Genomic DNA, 19,757 nt, shown 5'->3' on the forward strand with positions numbered 1-19,757 from the left:
CTATGACACAGCGGCAGAAATAGCGTTATGGTCGGGGGTCACCAAAACACGAGGAACTGTATTAAAGGGTCATAGCCTTAGTAAGGTTGAGAACCAATGCGTTAGGCTGTTCTTGTGTTAAGGGCCGTTGAGGAGTTTGGACCCATCCAGAGGTGAGGCTCTGGGCATGGAAAATGGTTGTGTAGGTCCTCTGAGTGTGTCTTCTACCTGGACTAGTGTGTACATACATCGGTAGGAAAGGTATGGCCGTGGAGCTGGGAAGAGGCATGAGGTAATTCTCATGAGTCTGCACAAGCTGGCTGCAGGGTATAACTGGAGCTCACCCTGACAACCTTCTGGGATAAAGACTTTCTGGGGCAAAGGCTATAGACATTCCAGAGGACTTTTTTTTTTAGCTGTCGTCTGGAAGGGTCAAGTGTACTTTAACCACGAGTGCATGGAGCTATCCTCTGGCCCCAGCTGTCCTAGCTGGGAGCTGGCTCTTGTAAATCATGCAGAGCCCAGAAGTGTGTGTGTGTGTGTGTGTGTGTGTGTGTGTGTGTGTGTGTGTCTGTTGGGGGTAGATGGGGTGTGGGGTAGTGTCACACTAGAAAGATGAGAGCTGTTATTGAGAGAAGAGAAGGCATTTGTGGCGTCAGGTTAGAGTCCATATAAACACCTGTTCGGGCCCAGAGGTTGGGCCTTTTTGCATCCGCAGCTAGGCAGTCGGAGGCAGCCCTGGGTGAGGCAAGGCTTGCTGCCAGCAGCGTGCTCTTTCAAGATCACTTTCCCTACCATCTGCAGCAGCTCTGCAGTATCAGGAGCCACGGCCCAATTCTGGCCCTTTTTGTGGCCACTTGTTCCCACGTGACCTGCACCTGCTGACCTCACAGGCCCAGACCCTCTTCCTTGTTGGGAGTTGAAGAAACCCAAGCTGTGATACTCGTCTTTCCACGGAGGCTGGCTGATGGACAGAAGTGCTGGGTACCAATTAGATCTCCATCTCCGGCTCTCTGCCTGGATTAAGGCTTCCGTGCACTTTGTTTGAGCCCACACAACCCAAATATCAGATAACACGAAGCTTACATTTCCCTCAGAAAGCTGTCCCAGGAACTTATTGACGTTTGCAGCATTTGATTACTCTACAGCCGGAGCGAGCCCAGAGGAGAACCTTATATTCCTCTATTGTCCTTTGAAAAGTAGCACCCAGTGACCTTCTCCAGAAAGCCTGTGACCTTCAAGCATCCAAATCCCCAACTTTCCCACAAATGATGCCATTTTTCCCTCTGGCTGTTTTCTTAGACAGATATTAGAATGCACTGCTGTTTGCTTTCTGGAGGGTGCAGCAGCTTCCTGAGGCTGCCACCCCCCTCAAAGCTCCCTGGGCCCTGCAAGTGAGGTGCTTGCTGGCTGGGGGAAGCTTTCAAAAGAGACAGGAAACAGCTTAGGGTAAGAAACGCTTTTAGAAAATTATTCTCACGCCAGCTGAAATCTCAGATCTTGCAATTTTGTTTGTTTTCTTTCTTCTCAGCTGTTTCCCTTTGAAGTCAAAGACTGCCGCATCTTTGTGCAAGCGCAGCTGTGACTAGTCGATCCTGGGTTATTTTTAAGACAAGAAAAGAACCAGAGCAAAGAAATACCTATTGTTATTTGTTACCCATCAGGAGAATTAAAGTGTACTGAGCCTTGCTCAGATATGTAGATCAAGGCTCCATACACGGAGAGGTAGAGGGGAGGAGACTTTGGCCAGTCAACAAGGTGGTAGACAGGAGACTGCTGCCAGCCCTCTCTCAAGTACCTGACAGCTCCCTGTGGTACCCTCCCACCGACGCCAGACTTACTCCAGTGGTCCGAAGAGCTGAGCCTGTCTAAGGCAGTGGTTTTCAACCTGTGGGTCGTGACCCTAAAGACCATCAGGAAACACATTTTTACATTCTAATTCACAACAGTAGCGAAATGACGAAGTTACGAAGTAGCAGCAAAGACAACTTTCTGGTTGGGGTGGTCCCAACGTGAGGAAGCGTCTTAAAGGGTCGCAGCCTTAGGAAGACAGAGAGCCACTGGGCTAAGGGTCGTCAGAATTGCTGTCTCTAACCAGGGTCATCCCCGTTCGCTCAGTGAGAGAACTCCTGAAAGTCAAGCCCATGTTTTTGCTACTTTGCTGAAAACCTGCAGTGGCTCTCTGTTCTCCGTGAGGCGGATTCAAAGCTGACTGCTTACCGTTTAAAGCGTTTCTTAGGTAGCCAGTAGCCACCACTCCAGCCGTGTCTCCCTCATCTCCTTCTACGTCCTGCCTCTAAGGTGATGTCCTGAGCAGGCAAAAGTGCAGTTCCCATACCTTAAAGCGGAGCTCGTGTCTGCCCTGCTGTCTGAGCTAACTGGCTTGAACGTGGGTTTGCGTCACTCATAGAGCTTTAGGATCCATGTTGTGTAAGCGTAGAAGGAAGAATTTTTAGTGATTTTTATCCAGCCTTCTAGCTTTCCAGATGAAGGAAGTGACACTGAGGAATGAAGTGCAGACTAATACAAAGGCACCAACAACCATGGAAACAGCTGCCACACACAGGCTGCTTTTATGTAGGCACGGCACAGTGTGGAATGCATTTCAGCGAGAAAAACATTCTAGCCCCAACTCCTGGTGCCGTTAGCACCAAACTTTAATCGCAGAGGGGCTGAGGGACTCGCAGCAGCTTTTCTAAAACGCTGGGAGCCAGAACAGGACCCACACCCTACCAGGCCGTTGCCAGAGGCTCCGCTCAGCTCTTCCTTGAATTACAGCTAACCTTTGACCTTTCCAACTTCTATTCTGCTCTGTTTGTGATACTTCATGGTTGCTTAGCTGTATCTATAAACATCTGGGTGGTAGAGACCTTACCTCATAAGCATTTGACCCTGCAGTATGGATATTTAGCAGCTGTGTTTGTGCTGCCTCTGTAGTTGGGATGCTGGAGGACGCTGTAAAAGGCCTGGTCCCTGCTTCTCCACATGCCAGCCTCGGAAGGCAGTCAGCAACTCTGTTTCACACAAACCATTGTAGCCTGCTGCCACTCCACCACATCTGAACGCGCCCCTGGCGCTTCATCTCCTTAAGCTTGCCCCACATAGAGAGCTGCAGAATTCTGCCTTTCGTTAATACAAACCTCAGATTGGGCCCTTCACTAGCGCCAGGTCCGCCACACTAAATATTCAGGCTTCTACTTGTAAGCCCCGCCCCTCGCCGTTACTAATATCACACTGTTTGTTCCCCCCACCCCCCAAATCTTGGACCTGTCTATTTGGACCTGTACTTTGAATATGTACATGAGTTTAATTTTCAAAATAGAACTCTGGGGAAAACGAGAAGACCAAGGTTATTTCTGTGAACGCTTTTGATGTCTTTTCCTAACAATACAATATAAACAGCGGTCGCCTGCCCAGGAAGCCCCTGGAACCTGTTAGAGGAGGAAGAGGTGCACCCCAGGCACTGGCACACGGGTGTTTTGGGCAGACTACACATCTCCTAGTCTCTCCAAAGTTTTCCTGGCTTAATTAAGCAGGTTCCCACTAAAGCATGCCAGACTCTAACCTGAACACGGAACTGCTCTATCTGAATTTTATTTATAACCATGATTATGATTTCCTTGTCTCCTTTTCTCTATAAGACACTTTTAATCTGTTTAAATACACGAACCATGGGGTCATGGCACTGGAATTTGGGGAGATCATGAAAATTTAAGAAAAAAAGAAACATGAAACCAAAAACCAAAAAGATAAAGGTGAGGGCTCATTGCAGCATCGGTCCTGCGCTTCTCTTGGCTGTAGGTGAAAACAGCCATGAATAATACAGCTTATGGCTGGTGGTGGCGGCAGAAAAACGTCACATCTTGAGTTTGTGAAACTATTACCATGTAGTTTGCTTTCTCTTTTGGATGTTCTTCTAAATGATGTCGGTGTTTTTATTGCTGTGCTTATATCACATGTAAAAGAACACAGATAAAAATCATATTACATTGGAGAATATACTATCATGTGAACTGCCTGCAGCTAGCAGCATGAGGTAACTTGAGTACACTGTAGATTCTTAATAAATGTTCACTCAGTTCCATTGAATAATGTTAGCTAATGTATTTATTGGATTTTTCTCATGAGAATTTATTTTTCATTTTGTTTGCAAGCATTTCTAATTCTTGTTTTATAGTCGAGAGAATTTTATTTCAGTGTATATTAACTTTTCTCTTTCATATTATGACAGAATGCACGGCAGTCATTGTCCTGACAAAACATAAATCTATATATTAGGAAAAAATGCTGTTGAAGATTTAAAGAGAACAGCTATTTTGCTCACTTTAGTTAGTTAAATCCTGAGTGTATGTCCCAGTTTTTGTTCTCTTGTCTTTGTTGAATCTTAAATAATCATGGAGAAAAATGCACTATACTGATTTATTAAGAAGCAAGTAGTTATCCTCCAGGCATGAGAAAAACAGGGAAATGTAATATACCATGGCTGAGTTGAAGGAGCTGATAGTGGCCCACAGCAGCCCCCAGTGTAGAAGGAAGGCTGACTTTTTATAGAGTAACACTGAGGTACACCGGGAAGTTGGGAAGGGCTGACCCACCCAGGAGAGTGATCTGTGTGGCAGGTGGCCTCTCAAGAAAATGGTGCAGGTCTGTCCTCCCGCAGCTTCTTTCAAATCACGGTTACCATCAGTAACTGAAAGGCATTAGAAAATATTTTGTTTGAGACATAAAAATTGAGTTTCAGGCAAACTGACCATTGTACTTGTAGGTCCTAAACGCCTATGTCTCAAGGATTTGTGATGCTTATGGCGAGTCCTCAACTCCTAATATTTACATTGCTTACAATGCTTCATTCAGTCTCAAGGTGTCCTTTATTCAAACAGTTGACAAATTTGGAGAAATTAATTAATTTAATTTCTTATGCCTTGCTCTCTTTTCTCCCTTTCTGAGGCTTCAGTTGTACACCCCATGCCCCGAGTGTCTGGGTTGGGGTGTTCACCATTGTCTGAGCTTTACGTTTTGCTTAGTGTTTCTCCTCTAAGTTCTCAGAACAAATTATTCTACTTGTCCCTGTCACTAAAGCCACGCAATTTCTCATCAAACAAACTCTATAAAATCTCATTATATGTTTTAATTCTAGAATTTTTCTTCCTTGAAAGGTTAGTTATGTGTATATGGATGCGTCTGGGTGGGGGTGTGGGTATGTGCACGTTTGTGCAGGTGCCTGTAAAGGCCAGAAGAGGGCATCAGGTCTAGAGTTGGAGGTCCAGGCGGCTGCGAGCTGCCCTATGTGGGTGCTGAGAACTGGACCTGGGTCCCCTGGAAAAGCTGTTCTTGTTCCTCACCGCTGAGGCATCTCTTGTGCTGCTGTATGGCTCCTCCTCTTCTAAAATGGGCGTGGTGGTGCACGCCCATAATCCCAGCACTCAGGAGGCAGAAGCAGGCAGATCTCTGTGAGTTTGAGGCTAGCCTGCTCTACAAAGGACCAGGACAGCCAAGGCTATAAGAAAAACCATGTCTCAAAAAAACCAAAAGACCAAACCAAACCAAAACAATTGCCTTTTAATTTTCTGGATTACTCATGGTTAGATAATGCTTTTCTTCGAGTCTCTGAATATATTTGTGATAACTGCTTCAGAATTTTGCTTGCTAAGCACAACCTGTGTATTATTTTTGGACCCTCCCCCTTTACTTCTTACATTCTGGTAAGTTTTCCTGGTTCTTAAACATAGGGATATCATCATCATCATCATCGTTGAAATGCACTAGGTTATAGAGTATCAGGGATGTTCAGGTATTCTAAAGCGCCTTGACTTTTGTTCCTGTAAGCAGTGAGAGTGTCTGGCCTCTAACTCCACACTCCACCTCCCAACCCCCCCACCCCCCTCCCCCAAGAGATGAGCAGTAGCTAACGTCTGTGCTCTGCTGGTTAAGTCTCATGATTTGTTTCCTCCTGACGTTACCAGGGACTCTGTAAACACACAGGTTGGTAACTGGTTCCTCCCCTCTGCAGCCCCTGTCGTCCAGAACCCCCTTCCTACTTTGTCATCATCATCTCTGCCCTTGGACACTTTCTTCTAGTGAGACTGTGCCTTTCTGCTATACAAGATGCGCAGATGGAAGGGACGCACCATGAGACCAAAGTTGGAAACTCCCCAGTGTCACTGCTTCATGCTGCCACCTTTCAAGGATAGACTTTGACCTATTTCCTGTCGTTTGGCTGTTATGAAAAATATCCAGTCTATATTTCCAAATTGTTTTCTATGAAAGGGCAAGGTGGCCCAGAAGCCCCACAGTCTCTGCATTTTTGGTTAAACTTTAGGACTTAAAGTAGTTCTATAATGTGAGTGGATCTGTAAACAATTGGTTTCAGGATGTGGCCAAGTTCATCCACTCACAGAGCCAATGAAAGCCAAGAAGATTATAAAAGAGAAGATATGGTGTATAAAATGACTTTAATAATAAATAATACACTGAGAGTACGTATTTATGCCATACTATCCCTAAACGCTAGAAGGGCACACTTGGAATCACGCAGGCCCATGGGGCTTAAGAACAGGCAGAGCGTTGTCCTGAGCCAGGAACGCTCGATACCACAGGACTTGCCAGAGTTTGTGGTCCGGATTAAAGGAAACTCATGAGGGATCTGTAAGGAATAGCATTCTGAACAATAACATTCAAGAGGGAATAGGAAGTGGGCAGTTAACAGAAGCAGGGGCTACTGCAGGAAATGTGACCTCAGCACTCTGCAAGTGCTGGCTGCAGTTTAGTTAAGAAGCCACAGTGCAACATGGGAACTTCAGCTCTCAAGGTAGATCTCTCTCCCCCCCCTCTCTCTCTCTCACACACACACACACACATACACATATACACACACACTCTCACACATATACACAATGCATGCACATGCACACATACACACACACACATACATACACACACACACACACACACACACACACACACACACACACACACACACTCAGAGAGCTCTGCAGCCTCCAGAGGCAAACATCATGGGAAAGCAATAATCCTGAGGAATGCAGAACAGATGAGATTTGGGGGTAAGCTTGTCAGGCAGGCTGTTACTCTTCTGCATGTTAACAACCCATGGAGACAGCCATGTCTGTGAATGTAATGTGGGACACTACAGTGTGACGTGGACCTATTCAAGTCAGCACTCAGACTGGCCTGGGTCACACATGCTGGGTTAGTTACTTTCTGTTTCTGTGATTTAAAAAAAAATGATCAAAAAACAGCTTGAAGAAGAGAAAGTTTAGCTCAGCTTATGTTTCCAGAGACAAAATTATCTTCCTGATAGGAAAGGCATACCATAGTAATAGTGATAGGAAGGTGGCTGACCACGTCCTTATCCACATACAGGAAGCAGAGAAAGTGAAATCAGGAAGTGGCATGAGGCTATAAATCCTCAAAGCTTTCCCTGGTGATGTACTTCCTCCAGCAAGGCTCTTCCCCCTAGAGATTCTGTCACCTCTCCAAATAGCATCATCAGCTGACATCAAGTGTTCAAACACGTGAACCTACATGGGACTTTTTTTTTTTCATTTAAACCACAACACAGGACTCTCTCTTCAGGGTTCACTGGGTCTCTGGGAATAGACACTTGGCATTTATCAAAAAATCATGGTACTATTGGGACTCCAGGTGAGAGAAGTATGGGAGAATGAGGAAATAGAAGGATCCAGAGGGTCCTAGAAACCTACAAGAAGACCATCAAGGCTGGCAGATTTGGACCCAGGGGGATCTGCTCAAACTTGTACCAACCAAGGACAATGCATGCAGTAAACCTAGAACCCCTATCCAGATCTAGCCAATGGACAGCACATTCTCCACAGTTGTGTGGAGAGCGGAGACTGACATGAACTCTGGTCCCCCCTGCTTGGCCACTTCCCCTTGGTGGGGAGACCTGGTGGCACTCAGAGGAAGGGCAACCAAGCTACCAGGATGAGACCTGACAGTCTGTGATCATATGGTGGAGGAAGAGGTCCCCTCTGTCACAGGCCTAGGGGAGGGGAAGAGGGTGAAAGAGAAAGGGAGAGGGGAACAGGACGATACAAATGAAGGGATAACAATTGAGATGTAATTTGAATAAATTGCTTAAATAAAACTTTTAAAAATCATGGTAGATAGGGAGATCATTGATAGATGGTGAGAGACTGTTGATAGATCAGTAGTTCACCTCTTTTTCTTTTCCATCAGTCTATCATCTGATAGTTTGATGATATATTGCTGGGTAGATAATAGGCAATAGATTGATAATAGGTAGTTGAGAGGGTGTGCATACAGATATTTCTGTGTAAATATAAAACAGGCCTCCAAGTCATTGTTCAGGAAGATATGCACAATTCCTACTTCATATTTTGGCTAAGAGTTTCTCAATTCATGTGTGCACTTTGTAGAGAAATGTCTAACTTTGTTACTTAGAATTCAAAGGAAAGTTATCTTAAGGTCTTGACCCTAACTAACCTAGGTGAGCCAGGCTGATGGCAAGGCAGCCACTGATCAATTGAACACACAACACGATGAGCAGTGAACTGCAAACTGCATTTACATAATTACAAAAGGTAGAATGAAGGAAGCGTTTCTACTTTACAGGTTCATTTTGAATTGTATAATTTTATATTGTAAGATTTTTGTCGTTGCTATTTCAATAGTTTGAGCAAGACCAGGCTGTCCTGGATTTCATGATCTTTGTAGGTAGCCCAGGTTATCCTGGATTTCATGACCTTTGTAGGTAGCCCAGGCTGGCCTGAATATCATGATCTTTGTAGGTAGCACAGGCTGTCCTGGATCTCATGATCCCCCCAGGCTCGGGCAACTAAGTGCAGAGATTCCAGATGTGCACAGCCTCATGACTGTTTTGAGTGTTGTTATTGTTTTAGTCAGTGTTCTATGAGTGTGAAGAGATGGTACATCTTATAAAGGAAAGCGTTAAACTGGGCCTTGCTTATGATTTCAGAGGTTTGGTCTGCTACCCTCATGGCAGGGAGCATGGCAGCACAAAGACAGACATGTTAGCTGATTGTTCCACATCCTGATCTGAAGATGGCAGAAAGAGAGAAGTAGCCAAGAGTTCTACAACAGGACCCCCAGGCAGCAGGACCAGTGAAGTAACTGGGCTTGTCACGGGCTTCTGAAATCTCAGAGCCCACCCTCCCCGCCCCCACCCCCAGGGGCACATCTCCTCCAACAAGGCCATGCCACCTAATCCTTTCAAATAGTGCCACTTCCTGAGCATTCAAAGGCAGCTATGGTTCAGCTTTCATTTCCTCTGGTGTAGGTGCCTGCACTCTGCCTCCCTCATGACTTCAGTCATGCCACGTCTCTCTTGATGCTGTATCTGCGAGGTTCTGGGAGCTACTGATTTTTCAAGTTTATTACTTGCCTTCTGCTTTCCGCCAGTTATAACTCTATCAATCTGAATTCTAGAATCATTCAATATTGGATAAATTAAAAACAACCAGGGGAGAACGAAGTTGACAGGGAGTTTTCAATAAAATAGCTTTAAAAATATTTGTCTTTGTTCTTTGAGGCAAGGTCTTGCTATGTAGCCCTGGCTGCCTTGATATTCCCTTTGAAGTCTATTTTGCCTTGAACTAAAATAAATCCTACTGCCTCAGCCTCGTGGGTGCTGGGATTGTAGGTGTGCACTACCACACTTGGATGCATAGAATAAAAACTTTCTTCATTCATGATATGCAGAAAGGTGTGCAAACTACAAAGATGACAGCAGTGGCTCTTGAAGTGAGTCAGTTTCTATCACAGCCCATACCTACAAATAAAACCCTCCTGGTACCACAGAAGGTTGTCCTGTGTGGCTCACTGCCTTATGGCAACAGCCGTCCTTACTTCTAAAATCCTGGATATGTTTTCCAGTTTGTGAGTTTCAAAGAAATGAAATCATACAGGACTCAGTGGTTTTAACCATCTTCTTTCTCATAATTTCCCGACTCATATCATAGAATATTCCATTCTGTGGACATACCAACTCAGGTACATATTTGAGTCTTACAGCTACCTGGGTTGCAGTCTAGTTTTGAGTTGGCACCAGTAATGCTGCTGTGAAGATTCCCGTGTAGATCTTTGGGTGCACAGAAGTGGACTGTCATCTGTGGGCTGTCATTTCTGGGTGATGGGCTAATTACAGAATGCCAGACAGGTTTCCAACATGGAATAAATATCCCTGCTGGCCGTTTAAGGGTTGAGCAGCTCCACCCCTCTGTTAATCCTTGGTATAATATTTTTAATTTTAGGTCTTGTGGTAGTTAGTTATACAGTGACAGCTTATACTTGTAATGTGTTTCTGCAGAAACTAAGTGCCCATGCACAGTGTGTACATTTGTGGGCCATGAAAGAGCCTCCTTTGAGAAGCCTCCTGTTTAGTTCGTAGGGGTCTGGTGGTCTGTCCTTTCTAATTGATTGGTGGGAAGACTGTATAGCTCATTTAATCCCTGGTTTACGAGGATGGAGGGTTCAGGACCCACCAAGTCTTGGTGATCCCAGTGCCTCACTGGAAGCTCTGTGCACTAGTGATTTAAGCATCCCTTTGACTGTGGTACGCTCCCTGGCAATCGCAGGATGAGAATGAGATGAGAAAGGAGACTCGATGAGATGGTGCATCTTGCCTTCCTTGCTTCTTTCATAAGTGGGGGGAGTTTAGTGTTAGTCTGTTTGCTTAATTAAGAGTATTTGTCCCTGACTGAGGTGGTTTATGCCTTTATTCCAAGTATTCAGAGAGGCAGAGGCGGGCCGATCTCTGTGAGTTAGAGGCCAGCCTTGTCTACAAATTGAGTCTAGGACAGCCAAGGCTACACAGAGAAACTCTGTTTTGAAAAACAAAAACAAAACAAAACAAAAAAGAAAGAGTATTTGTTCCTGGGCTGCAGGCATGTTCAGCAGGTGAGAGAGTGCACTAACCTTGCAAAGGACCTGAGTCCAGCGCCCATACCAGGCAGCTCACCGCCTCCTGTCACTCTGGCTCCAGGGAAATCTGATACCTCTAATCTGCTTGGGCACTCACATTCATAAGCACACACCCACGAACACCTAAGAATAATTAAACATTTTCTAATCTTAAAAAATATATTAAAAAAAGAAGTTTGCCCCAAGGAAATGTCTCCTTGGTTAAAAGCATTTGCTGCCCTTGCAGAGGACTGGTGTTTGGTTTCTGTCATCCACATAGTGGCTTGTAGCCATCTGTGTCCAGCTCAGGCCATGTAATACCCTGCTCTGGCTTCCAGTGGCTCCAGACATTTGTGTAGTACACGGAAGTACATGCAGATAAACATTCATATACAGAAGATAAAGGATGTTTGTCTCAGTGAATAGACAGTAACACGAACTCCTGCAATAGCTAGCATTCACCAATGTCCTCCATTTGGGTAGCAAGACCCGGGAGGTGAAAATCCCATGTCTGTTGGCAAAGAGGTAGAGCATTTGGACAGACACTGGTCTAAATGCAAGTTTACCCTCATCACGCTTGAGGGCTGGCCCTTCTTCTACCCTCTCCCTGCCCCAGCACAAACACTACCAGCGCCGAGGGCAACGACTCTCACTGTAGGAAACTTCTCTCTGTCCATAGTAGCGTGCTCCTGCGGCACGGCCCTTCCCCGATCCTCAGTTTCTCCTGTAGGGGCACGAGGTACTTTGCCACCTTTCTAACAAACAGTTTTCATATGTTTGGAGACAGCTTCATGCTGTTGTGTCTTCTCTTACTTTTCCTTTTAGACTGAAAACTTCCTTGGGATAACAGAGGGGGAAATAGCACCATGGTCAAAGAATGCACTAAAACTGAAGATGAGGAATTTACCAAGGATATTTTATTGTACCACAGCATTCATCACTTCCCCTATTGTTTCTATTTCCTCCTATTAAATGGAGGTTACCAAGCAGCTCCCTGAAGGCTCATTGACACCCTAACTTTCCTCAGGAAACAACCCTCTTTATGGACTTGGTTCCTCACTGTCCTGCCATCACCTGCGCTTGTCTTTTTTATGGACTGTTAACAGGATTATCATGCAGTGGAGATTTTTACGTGTGATCCTGGTGAATGGCAAGGATCCACTCAGATTTCACTCCAGTGTCTTCATCGGTCAAGACAATTTTCAAACCTCGGAAGGATGTCATTCATATGCAGGCCTGCCCTTCATAGATTGGTTTCCTGGAATTCAAGCAGTCTCCCAGTGTCCTGAGCATAGATTGTGCTGTAGAGTTTAAGGAGCTGGAAGGAACCAGAGAAGAGCTTGTTAGTCCATGATTAAGTCAGGGACAGTTCATTTTGGCTTTGGAATTCATTGAGCATAAGCACTTAGTTGTTCGATAGTTCACTATTTATGGAGTGTTTACTGAGCACCAGGGACCCTGATAAACAATTGGTTCTGAGGTGAGAGCTCTGTTCTTCCATGCACAGCAAACACAAGGATCTTAGCTCCATCCCCAGAACCTGTGTTTACAATGCCAGGTGTGGTGTCACGTTCTTGCAGTCCCCGAGTGGGGGGAGGCACAGTCACGCCAATGCTGGTTGAGCAGTGTGGCTGAATTGTCAAGCTGCAAGCAAAAGTGGGAAAGTGTCTAAAAAACAAACAAACAAACAACAACAAACAGACGAGAGAGCAGCCCAGAAAGGCACTTAAGAGTGACTCCTGGCCTGCACACTCACCCTCCCCCCACCCCACCCCCACTTCCACCCCCACCCCCTCCACTTCCATCCCCACAAAAGACCTGAGGATGCAGTGTTGAAATGGCCTTCGCTGAGTTCAATGAGGCCCATATGGGTTTATTCCCAATGGGAAATGTTCAACAAAGGGGCGTTATTACCATGGTGGCTGCTATCCCGCTGTAACCGTGTCACTAGTGGTGCCACTGTTAAGGCTGCCATTGTCACTACTGGCAGTGTTGTTACTGTACTCAGTATTTCAGTCCTGCTTCTGTGAAAGCATCCAGTCTTGGACAAATTACTTAACCTACCTAGGTCTCTTCCTGCTCATAAAATTAGACCATGTGACTAGGTAACTGTTTCCATCTGCAGGATGGTAGTGAGCGTGTCACCTGACAACCAGCAAATAAATAAAAGCGGTGATGGCTGCACAGAGATCTGGGGGTGCTACTTGAGGCGGAGTTTACTTATAGAAGATCTTTTTCTCTTAAGGTATTAATATGCACCATGACTTTCCCAGAGTAATACAGCAACCTTTTTGGGGGGAAGGAGATATTTTTATTATTAATAAAATTATCCTACCCTGTGTTTCTCATTATTAATAATATTAAAACTTCAGAAGTAATGCCTTTTATTTACTTTAGGAAATGGAGATTTGTTCACATCATTCATTTACCGAGTCCTTTCCAGCAGCACCTCTCTGCTGTGCTGAAAGACCCCCACCTCTAGTCACATCTGAGTAACTGTGTGAGAGGTAAACTACTAACAGCCAGTGCCCTGACTTTCTTAGCTAGACACACGAGCTACCTGGTCATCTTACCGGTGCAGTTGTCTTAACGCATGGGTAGTTTGCTGTTGTCCTAGAGGTCCTCCATCCCAAAATCTCCTACTAAACATGAGGGACAAGGACAGAATCCCCCTCCTAACACTGGCCTTTCAACCAACCACCACCATTTTCTTTTCGATGAGTCTTTGCTTAGACAGAGCATGGCAAGCAGAGTTAAATTTCACTAGCCATATGCAGAGCTGGTATTTACTGAGAGTCTAAGGTGCATCCAGAAAGCCCCGAGCCAGTGGTACAGCATCTTATTAGCAAGCAGTCTATGGCCTTTTAACTTTGACTTACAGTAGCTTAAAATCTGTCACTGATGGGTGATGGTATGTGTATGTGTATAAAAATATTTTATAATGTAATAAATGTATACAATAGCAAACAATCCCCATGGCAGCTAGTAAGTCAAGTTGGTTATATTTGTCACCGCTGCTTTGAAAGCAGTGCTCTTTTTTTATTTTTATTTTTATTTTTATTTTTATTTTTAAACCACACACATTAATAATCTGGTAGGGAGCATCAGAGGTGCATGGTAACTAATTGGCTCCCGGATGCCCGTATTTAATTTCTGGTGCTGATTTGATATCGAATCATTAGGTTTTCCATCCATTTCACTCCTTGTTTTAAGTGGCAATGATGTGTGCTGGTCTCAGAGGGAGGGAAATTGGGTACGAACAGAGAGGAAATTCAATTCTGGATGGGTTTCTTAAGCGAATGACACAAGCAACCGCCTGGTGAAGGAAGGAAGAAGAGTGTAGGGCAAAGCTGAGAGGCTTGGGGCGGAAGGGAAGGGGTGAATGCAAGCTAAGGCCTGGGGTGACTACCTATGAAAACGTCCGAGCTGACCTGGGCTGTGGGTCCCCAGCATTCTGTGTGCGCTGAAGTTCATAGCGAGGCTGCACTTAGTTCTCTCCAGAGTGTTCTATACTTTTTGATTTAGATCTGAACTACACGACACCCACAGACCTGGAGACTCGGAAAGGAAGTCAGTGAACGCTCAGTTGAAATATGGCTTGGAGACATGCCTTCCAACAAGCACACTGTCCTGTTGAGGAGTTTGAAATTTGCCTATGTGTTCTCAGGGAGTAGGGGGAAAGCTCGGTAGATTAAAGGAACGGCAGACACATTAGGAAATCAGAGTGCGTTCTCTGTGCCTCTGTCTTTCTTCTCTCTTTCCTCCCGGGGTGGCATTCATAGACAGTACATCTGTCTCCCCTTTGTTACTGGGGTGACTTTTGTGAGGTGCTTTCTTCATCGTCATTACGAGCCGGTGAAAACATTACCTCGTACTTAGCGGCCACATTTTGGCCACAAGCCTTGATCACAAGACATCTGAGAGAAAAGAAAGGCAGGGTGCTTAGAGAAAAGAGGTACACCCGGGCAAAGCAAACCTGATTACTGTGGAGAAAATGAGCGAAAAGAGGGACAAATGGAGATGGAGTGGGGCAGAAATGATCCCTCATTTGGGAAGGAAAATGAGGAGACACCATTAGTCATGTGAGACAAATGAGCCAGAAACACAGAGGAGCTCAGTCCATGTGCAAGGACAGGAGGCAGAGAGGGCAGAGTGTGCAAGGCGTAAGGGTTGAGGCCGTGGCCACCAGCTGGGAATCTGGACACCTGAGTCCCTAGTCTGATCTGGGTACAGAGAGGCTCCATCTTATTGGTGTTCCTACTCTTTTTTTTTAAATCCTTCTCTTCCTCCTCTTCCTCCTCTTCCTCCCTCCTCTTCCTGTTTGCCTCCCTTCCTCTCCACTTCCTTCTCCTTCTTCCTTCCCCTCCCCTCCCTACCTGTGTTTTCCTCTTTTTCTTTCTCTTCCTCCCCCCTTACATCTTTTTTTTTCTTCCTGAAGGCATATTAGCACCATTACGCTGAGAAAAGACACTGAAACCCGTCTTCTCCGTGTCACTCCATCTATCAGCTTTATTGATACATATTTAAACCTCACTTTTATTATATCCTAGGGTGGTAGAAGATACTAAATTATCCAGGTTATGTCTCTGCAGCTGTTACATAATTGTCCCATGCCCCATCGCTCTTTATTGCCAGACAATTGGCTGTTCTGGGAGAGCAGTACCTGTGAGGTGTTGAAGAAATACAAACTAACGACAGCGGCGGTTTGTGGGTAGGGGGCTCAACAGTTATTTCAAAACAAACTCTGTGCCTCTGTTGTATTCTGACTGATGGGCTTAAATTCTCTCTCTCTCTCTCTCTCTCTCTCTCTCTCTCTCTCCCTGAGTTTCGTACAGCTAGCCAGTCATATGCAATCCCAGAGAAGGATCCATGAAGCGCGTCACTGTAGTGCTTCCCTCCCACTCGTGAATGATGTGCATTTATGTGGCCATTAAAACCCTCAGATGGGCCCTTGGAGGCCTGGATCACAGGGAGTTCAAGCCGCCTGCAAACGCCTTTCAGGTGGCCTCAGCCAAATGGTTGGATGAGATGCATTTTTTTTTCTGTCCCTTTCCAGGACAGAAAGGAAGGTATGCATTGAATTACGCCACAGCTGAGTGCAGACATCCCTCAAAAATTAGTATGTTAAAAGCCACACCCCTAAGATGATGGTGCAGGGGAAAGGGGCTTGGTAAGGGGACAGGCTGTGAGGGCGAAGCTGCTCTGTGAAGCGGACTGAGCCGAGATGCTCAGTCTCCTCTTTGTGAGGCTGGCAGCCATGGGCAGCCATCTGTGAGGAACACCAGAGCCAGTGGAGTCTTGATCTTAGCTATTCAGCTTTCAGGATCCAGCAAGGAAAGTCTGCTGCTCATAAAGCAGCCAGGACTCATAGAACTGGGACAACCAATGATGCACAGCCAAGTGTTTTGGGTCACAATAGCTAGATGACTTAAAAAAAAAAATTAACCCACCTCCATTTCTGTTTTCATAGTACTTTATATAAATTTAATTGAATCATTTTAGCTGTTTATTTAAAAGTGGTTCTATCCTAGCTCTGAGGGTTTTGTGAGTTTTTTGGAGGGATTGATCTGTGAGCGGTTGGGTGTTTGAATAGCCCGCCCCTTGGGAGGTCCCAGCCCCCCGCCCCCAGCTGCTCCACTGTGTAGCTGTGTGACTCTGAGCAAGTCATCAGTCTCAGAGAGATTGTCTTTTTCTGTGTAGCAGGCTGGCACTTGCTGTCCTTGTGTGTGGTATCATGGGATAAAGGCTTTGAACTGGCCATCCTGGGACCAGAGGCAAAAGTCAGTGCTCAACAGTTCCTAGCTGAACTGAACTGGGTTAAATGCACAATTCGCTTTACTTGAATGGAGGCCATTAGCAGCTGGCTGCTCCTAACAATGCCTAAACAAAATATTGAAAGTTTAAAATGCTTTACTACAAAATGATGGTTCATCTCACATTTTAAAACTGTTGCTCTTTTTGCCCCAAGAGAGCCCCTCATAAGCCTATCTGGTCTGCAGTTTCAAGCCATAGTTTCTTCTGTAATACTTCGATCTTTTAAAACTATTTCATGAGTTTTCTTTGTAGCCTAAATACATCTGGTTTTGGTACCTCGGAAAACGCAAGTAGATGGTATTTTATTTTATTATTTCTGAGAGAGGGTCGTACTGTCCAGTATTTTGTTATTGATTCCAGAGCCTGGATGCCTCTCCTAAGAGAACATTGATTAATCTGTTCTAGGTAAAGGAGGAATCCTGTGAATTGTAGGGATGTGGCAAGGGCTCAGATGGGAAACGCCGAGTTCTCTTGTTCCCGAGAGAAGCATCCTTTTGGATGCACCGTCTTCCGATTTGCTTTTCCTGGGCTCAGTAGGTCACTGCTGGCTGGAGGGAGCCTGCGCTTTGGAGTGTTCCCAGTTGGCTTGGCACCTTGTTGAGGCACTTAGCACTCATGGCAGCTGCCCTTGCTGGGAAGGAAGTGCTTTCCCCATGGCACATTTAACATGGCATTGGAGCTCGGCTGCTCCGGAGGTGGAGGCTTGCTCCATGGGGTCACGGGTCGGTGTCCTAAGTGACTATTTGTTCATATCTGCGTAGTGTCATCTGGTGACCACTTGATCCTCTGCTCCCTTGTGTGCCTACAGGGCAGTGCACAGTCCTCTGAGGTAGTGCCTAGGTAGGGAAGAGTTGGGGACTTTTGTGACTTCTGTGCTGTGGTTTAGACAGCAGCAATTGGCTTCTTTGTTTATAAACTTGTTCATACAGGTAGACTGAGCAGTAAGCCTCAGGGCCAGAAGTGAAGCCCTAATGCCCAAACTTTGCCTTCAGGGCAGCTACATACATCAGGATTGGCTTTATGTGTTAGGCCAGTGATGTGCTTTTGGTTCAGCCATATGCCTTAGGGGCAGCCATGTGTGTTAGGATCAGCCATGTATATTAGGGACAGATACATACCTAGAACCAATTCTACACATTTAAGCCACCCCCCCACCTCTCTGCTCTTTGGCACCTCTTCTCTACCCAGTGATCTGCTAAAACTTAAAAAGTAACATTCTATCGTGGAGAAGTGGAAGTCTCTGCCACCTCCTCATGATTGTTTGAAGCAGCTCTACATAGACAGTTCATGTGTAACAGGCATGCAATGTATATAAGCCTAGTTTGGAAATCCTTCACACTGAAAGGCCCACAGTTCACCTGCTCTAGGTATATGATTAAATACCAAGTTCCATGCAATGTTCAAATTTATTCTTTTTAAAGACCCAGAAATGCTTTCAAACAAGACAAAATGGGCAAAGAAAATCTTATGATAAGCTAGGGAAAAGCATAAAAGAAAACTATAAAAGAAAAAAAAAGGTAAACAGTATGTTGAAAAGACAGGACCTCTCTCTAAAAACACAAATCAGACTCTGTTATTTGATGATGTATCCTAAGGGGAAAATACCAGCAACTCAAGAATTAACCAGACAAGAAGTCAATTTAGAAAGGAAATGTTTAGAAAACCATACAGCCAACCAACTGACCAACCAACCGAACGACCGACCGACCGACCGACCGACCGACCAACCAACCAACCAACCGACTGACCAATCAACCAACAAACCAACCAATCAACCAACAAACCAACCAATCAACCAACAAACCAACCAACCAACCAACCAACCAACCAACCAACAAACCAACCAATCAACCAACAAACCAACCAATCAGCCGACTGACCAACCAACCCACCCCAGCAGGGTAGAAAGTTGCTCACAGCACAGGTGATGCAGAGTGGAGCTTCTGTGCTAAAGACAATCCATGTGAATGGAGACCAAGCCAACATCAAGGCTATGACTTCCTGAGACCTCAATATGCCAAGCCCTTGGAAGTGTGGTTATGACATTGGCATGTGATCTTGAAGGACTTCTGTGTTGCTTGTCTGATTTACTTGAAACATATGAATATAGCTGCACACACACACACACACACACACACACACACACACACACACACACCAGAATAGGAACATTTTCCTTCTTTGCAGATACTAAACACAACAAGCTTTGGTCTAATCTCAGGGCCTCTGACTCCCACGAGAGCCCAGATCTGCAGTTTCCTTGCTCTGTTTAGAACCCAAGCATCTGCTACTGATGGCCTCTAGTTCTTTTAGAGCAACCCCATCAGATCACCAGTGATAACTGGTCAATGATAACTGGCTACGGTGGGCTTGGAGGATGTGGCCTTCTGAGCCAGGTCCTAGCAGTCCCAGGCCTCTCCTGGTGTCTTATAGCTTTATTCATTCCTCCCATCCTGCTCACACATATGGTGTTCCTGCCCTAAACCCCTTGTGTGTGTGGGATGCTGCCCGAGACCTTTGTGTGCCCTCTAGCATGGACATAGTTTATAAAACTGTGATGGTGATGAGAGAAGAAGATGCCACAAGGAAGCTGAACTGAAAGATGAAAGCTCAGGGCCATGTTCTGTGTCCTCTGGTGTCTGTGCCCTTCCCTCCCATGCAGAGTCCCTGTCAGCAAAGGGGACTGGCTGAGCTCTGAGCATGCTCTATCTCCCTTCACGTTTATGGAGGGATTTCCTGTGCCTGGATCTTGTCCCCTGGGTTTTGTGCTTATTAGCGGATTTTGAATGACAAGTCTGAAAACTCACTATATGAACTGATGATGGCTGAGTAGTATTTGCTTTTCATGTTTATTTGTTTAGTCAGCCAGTGTTCCTTAAATACTCCCCTACACCCCCCCCCCCATCCCAATCTACTCCTAGGAGCCAGGGCCATAGCAGAGAGACTCAGATGCAAGCACTCATAGTTGGCACAGTGGGGGAAAGCCAGCAATGAGGAAATAACCTATACAAATAAGGTCATCAGAAGAGCCATCAGGACATCAT

The sequence above is a fragment of the Acomys minous genome (genome assembly GCF_964271855.1).
Source record: "Acomys minous genome assembly, chromosome: 3".
NCBI lineage: Eukaryota > Metazoa > Chordata > Mammalia > Rodentia > Muridae > Acomys > Acomys minous.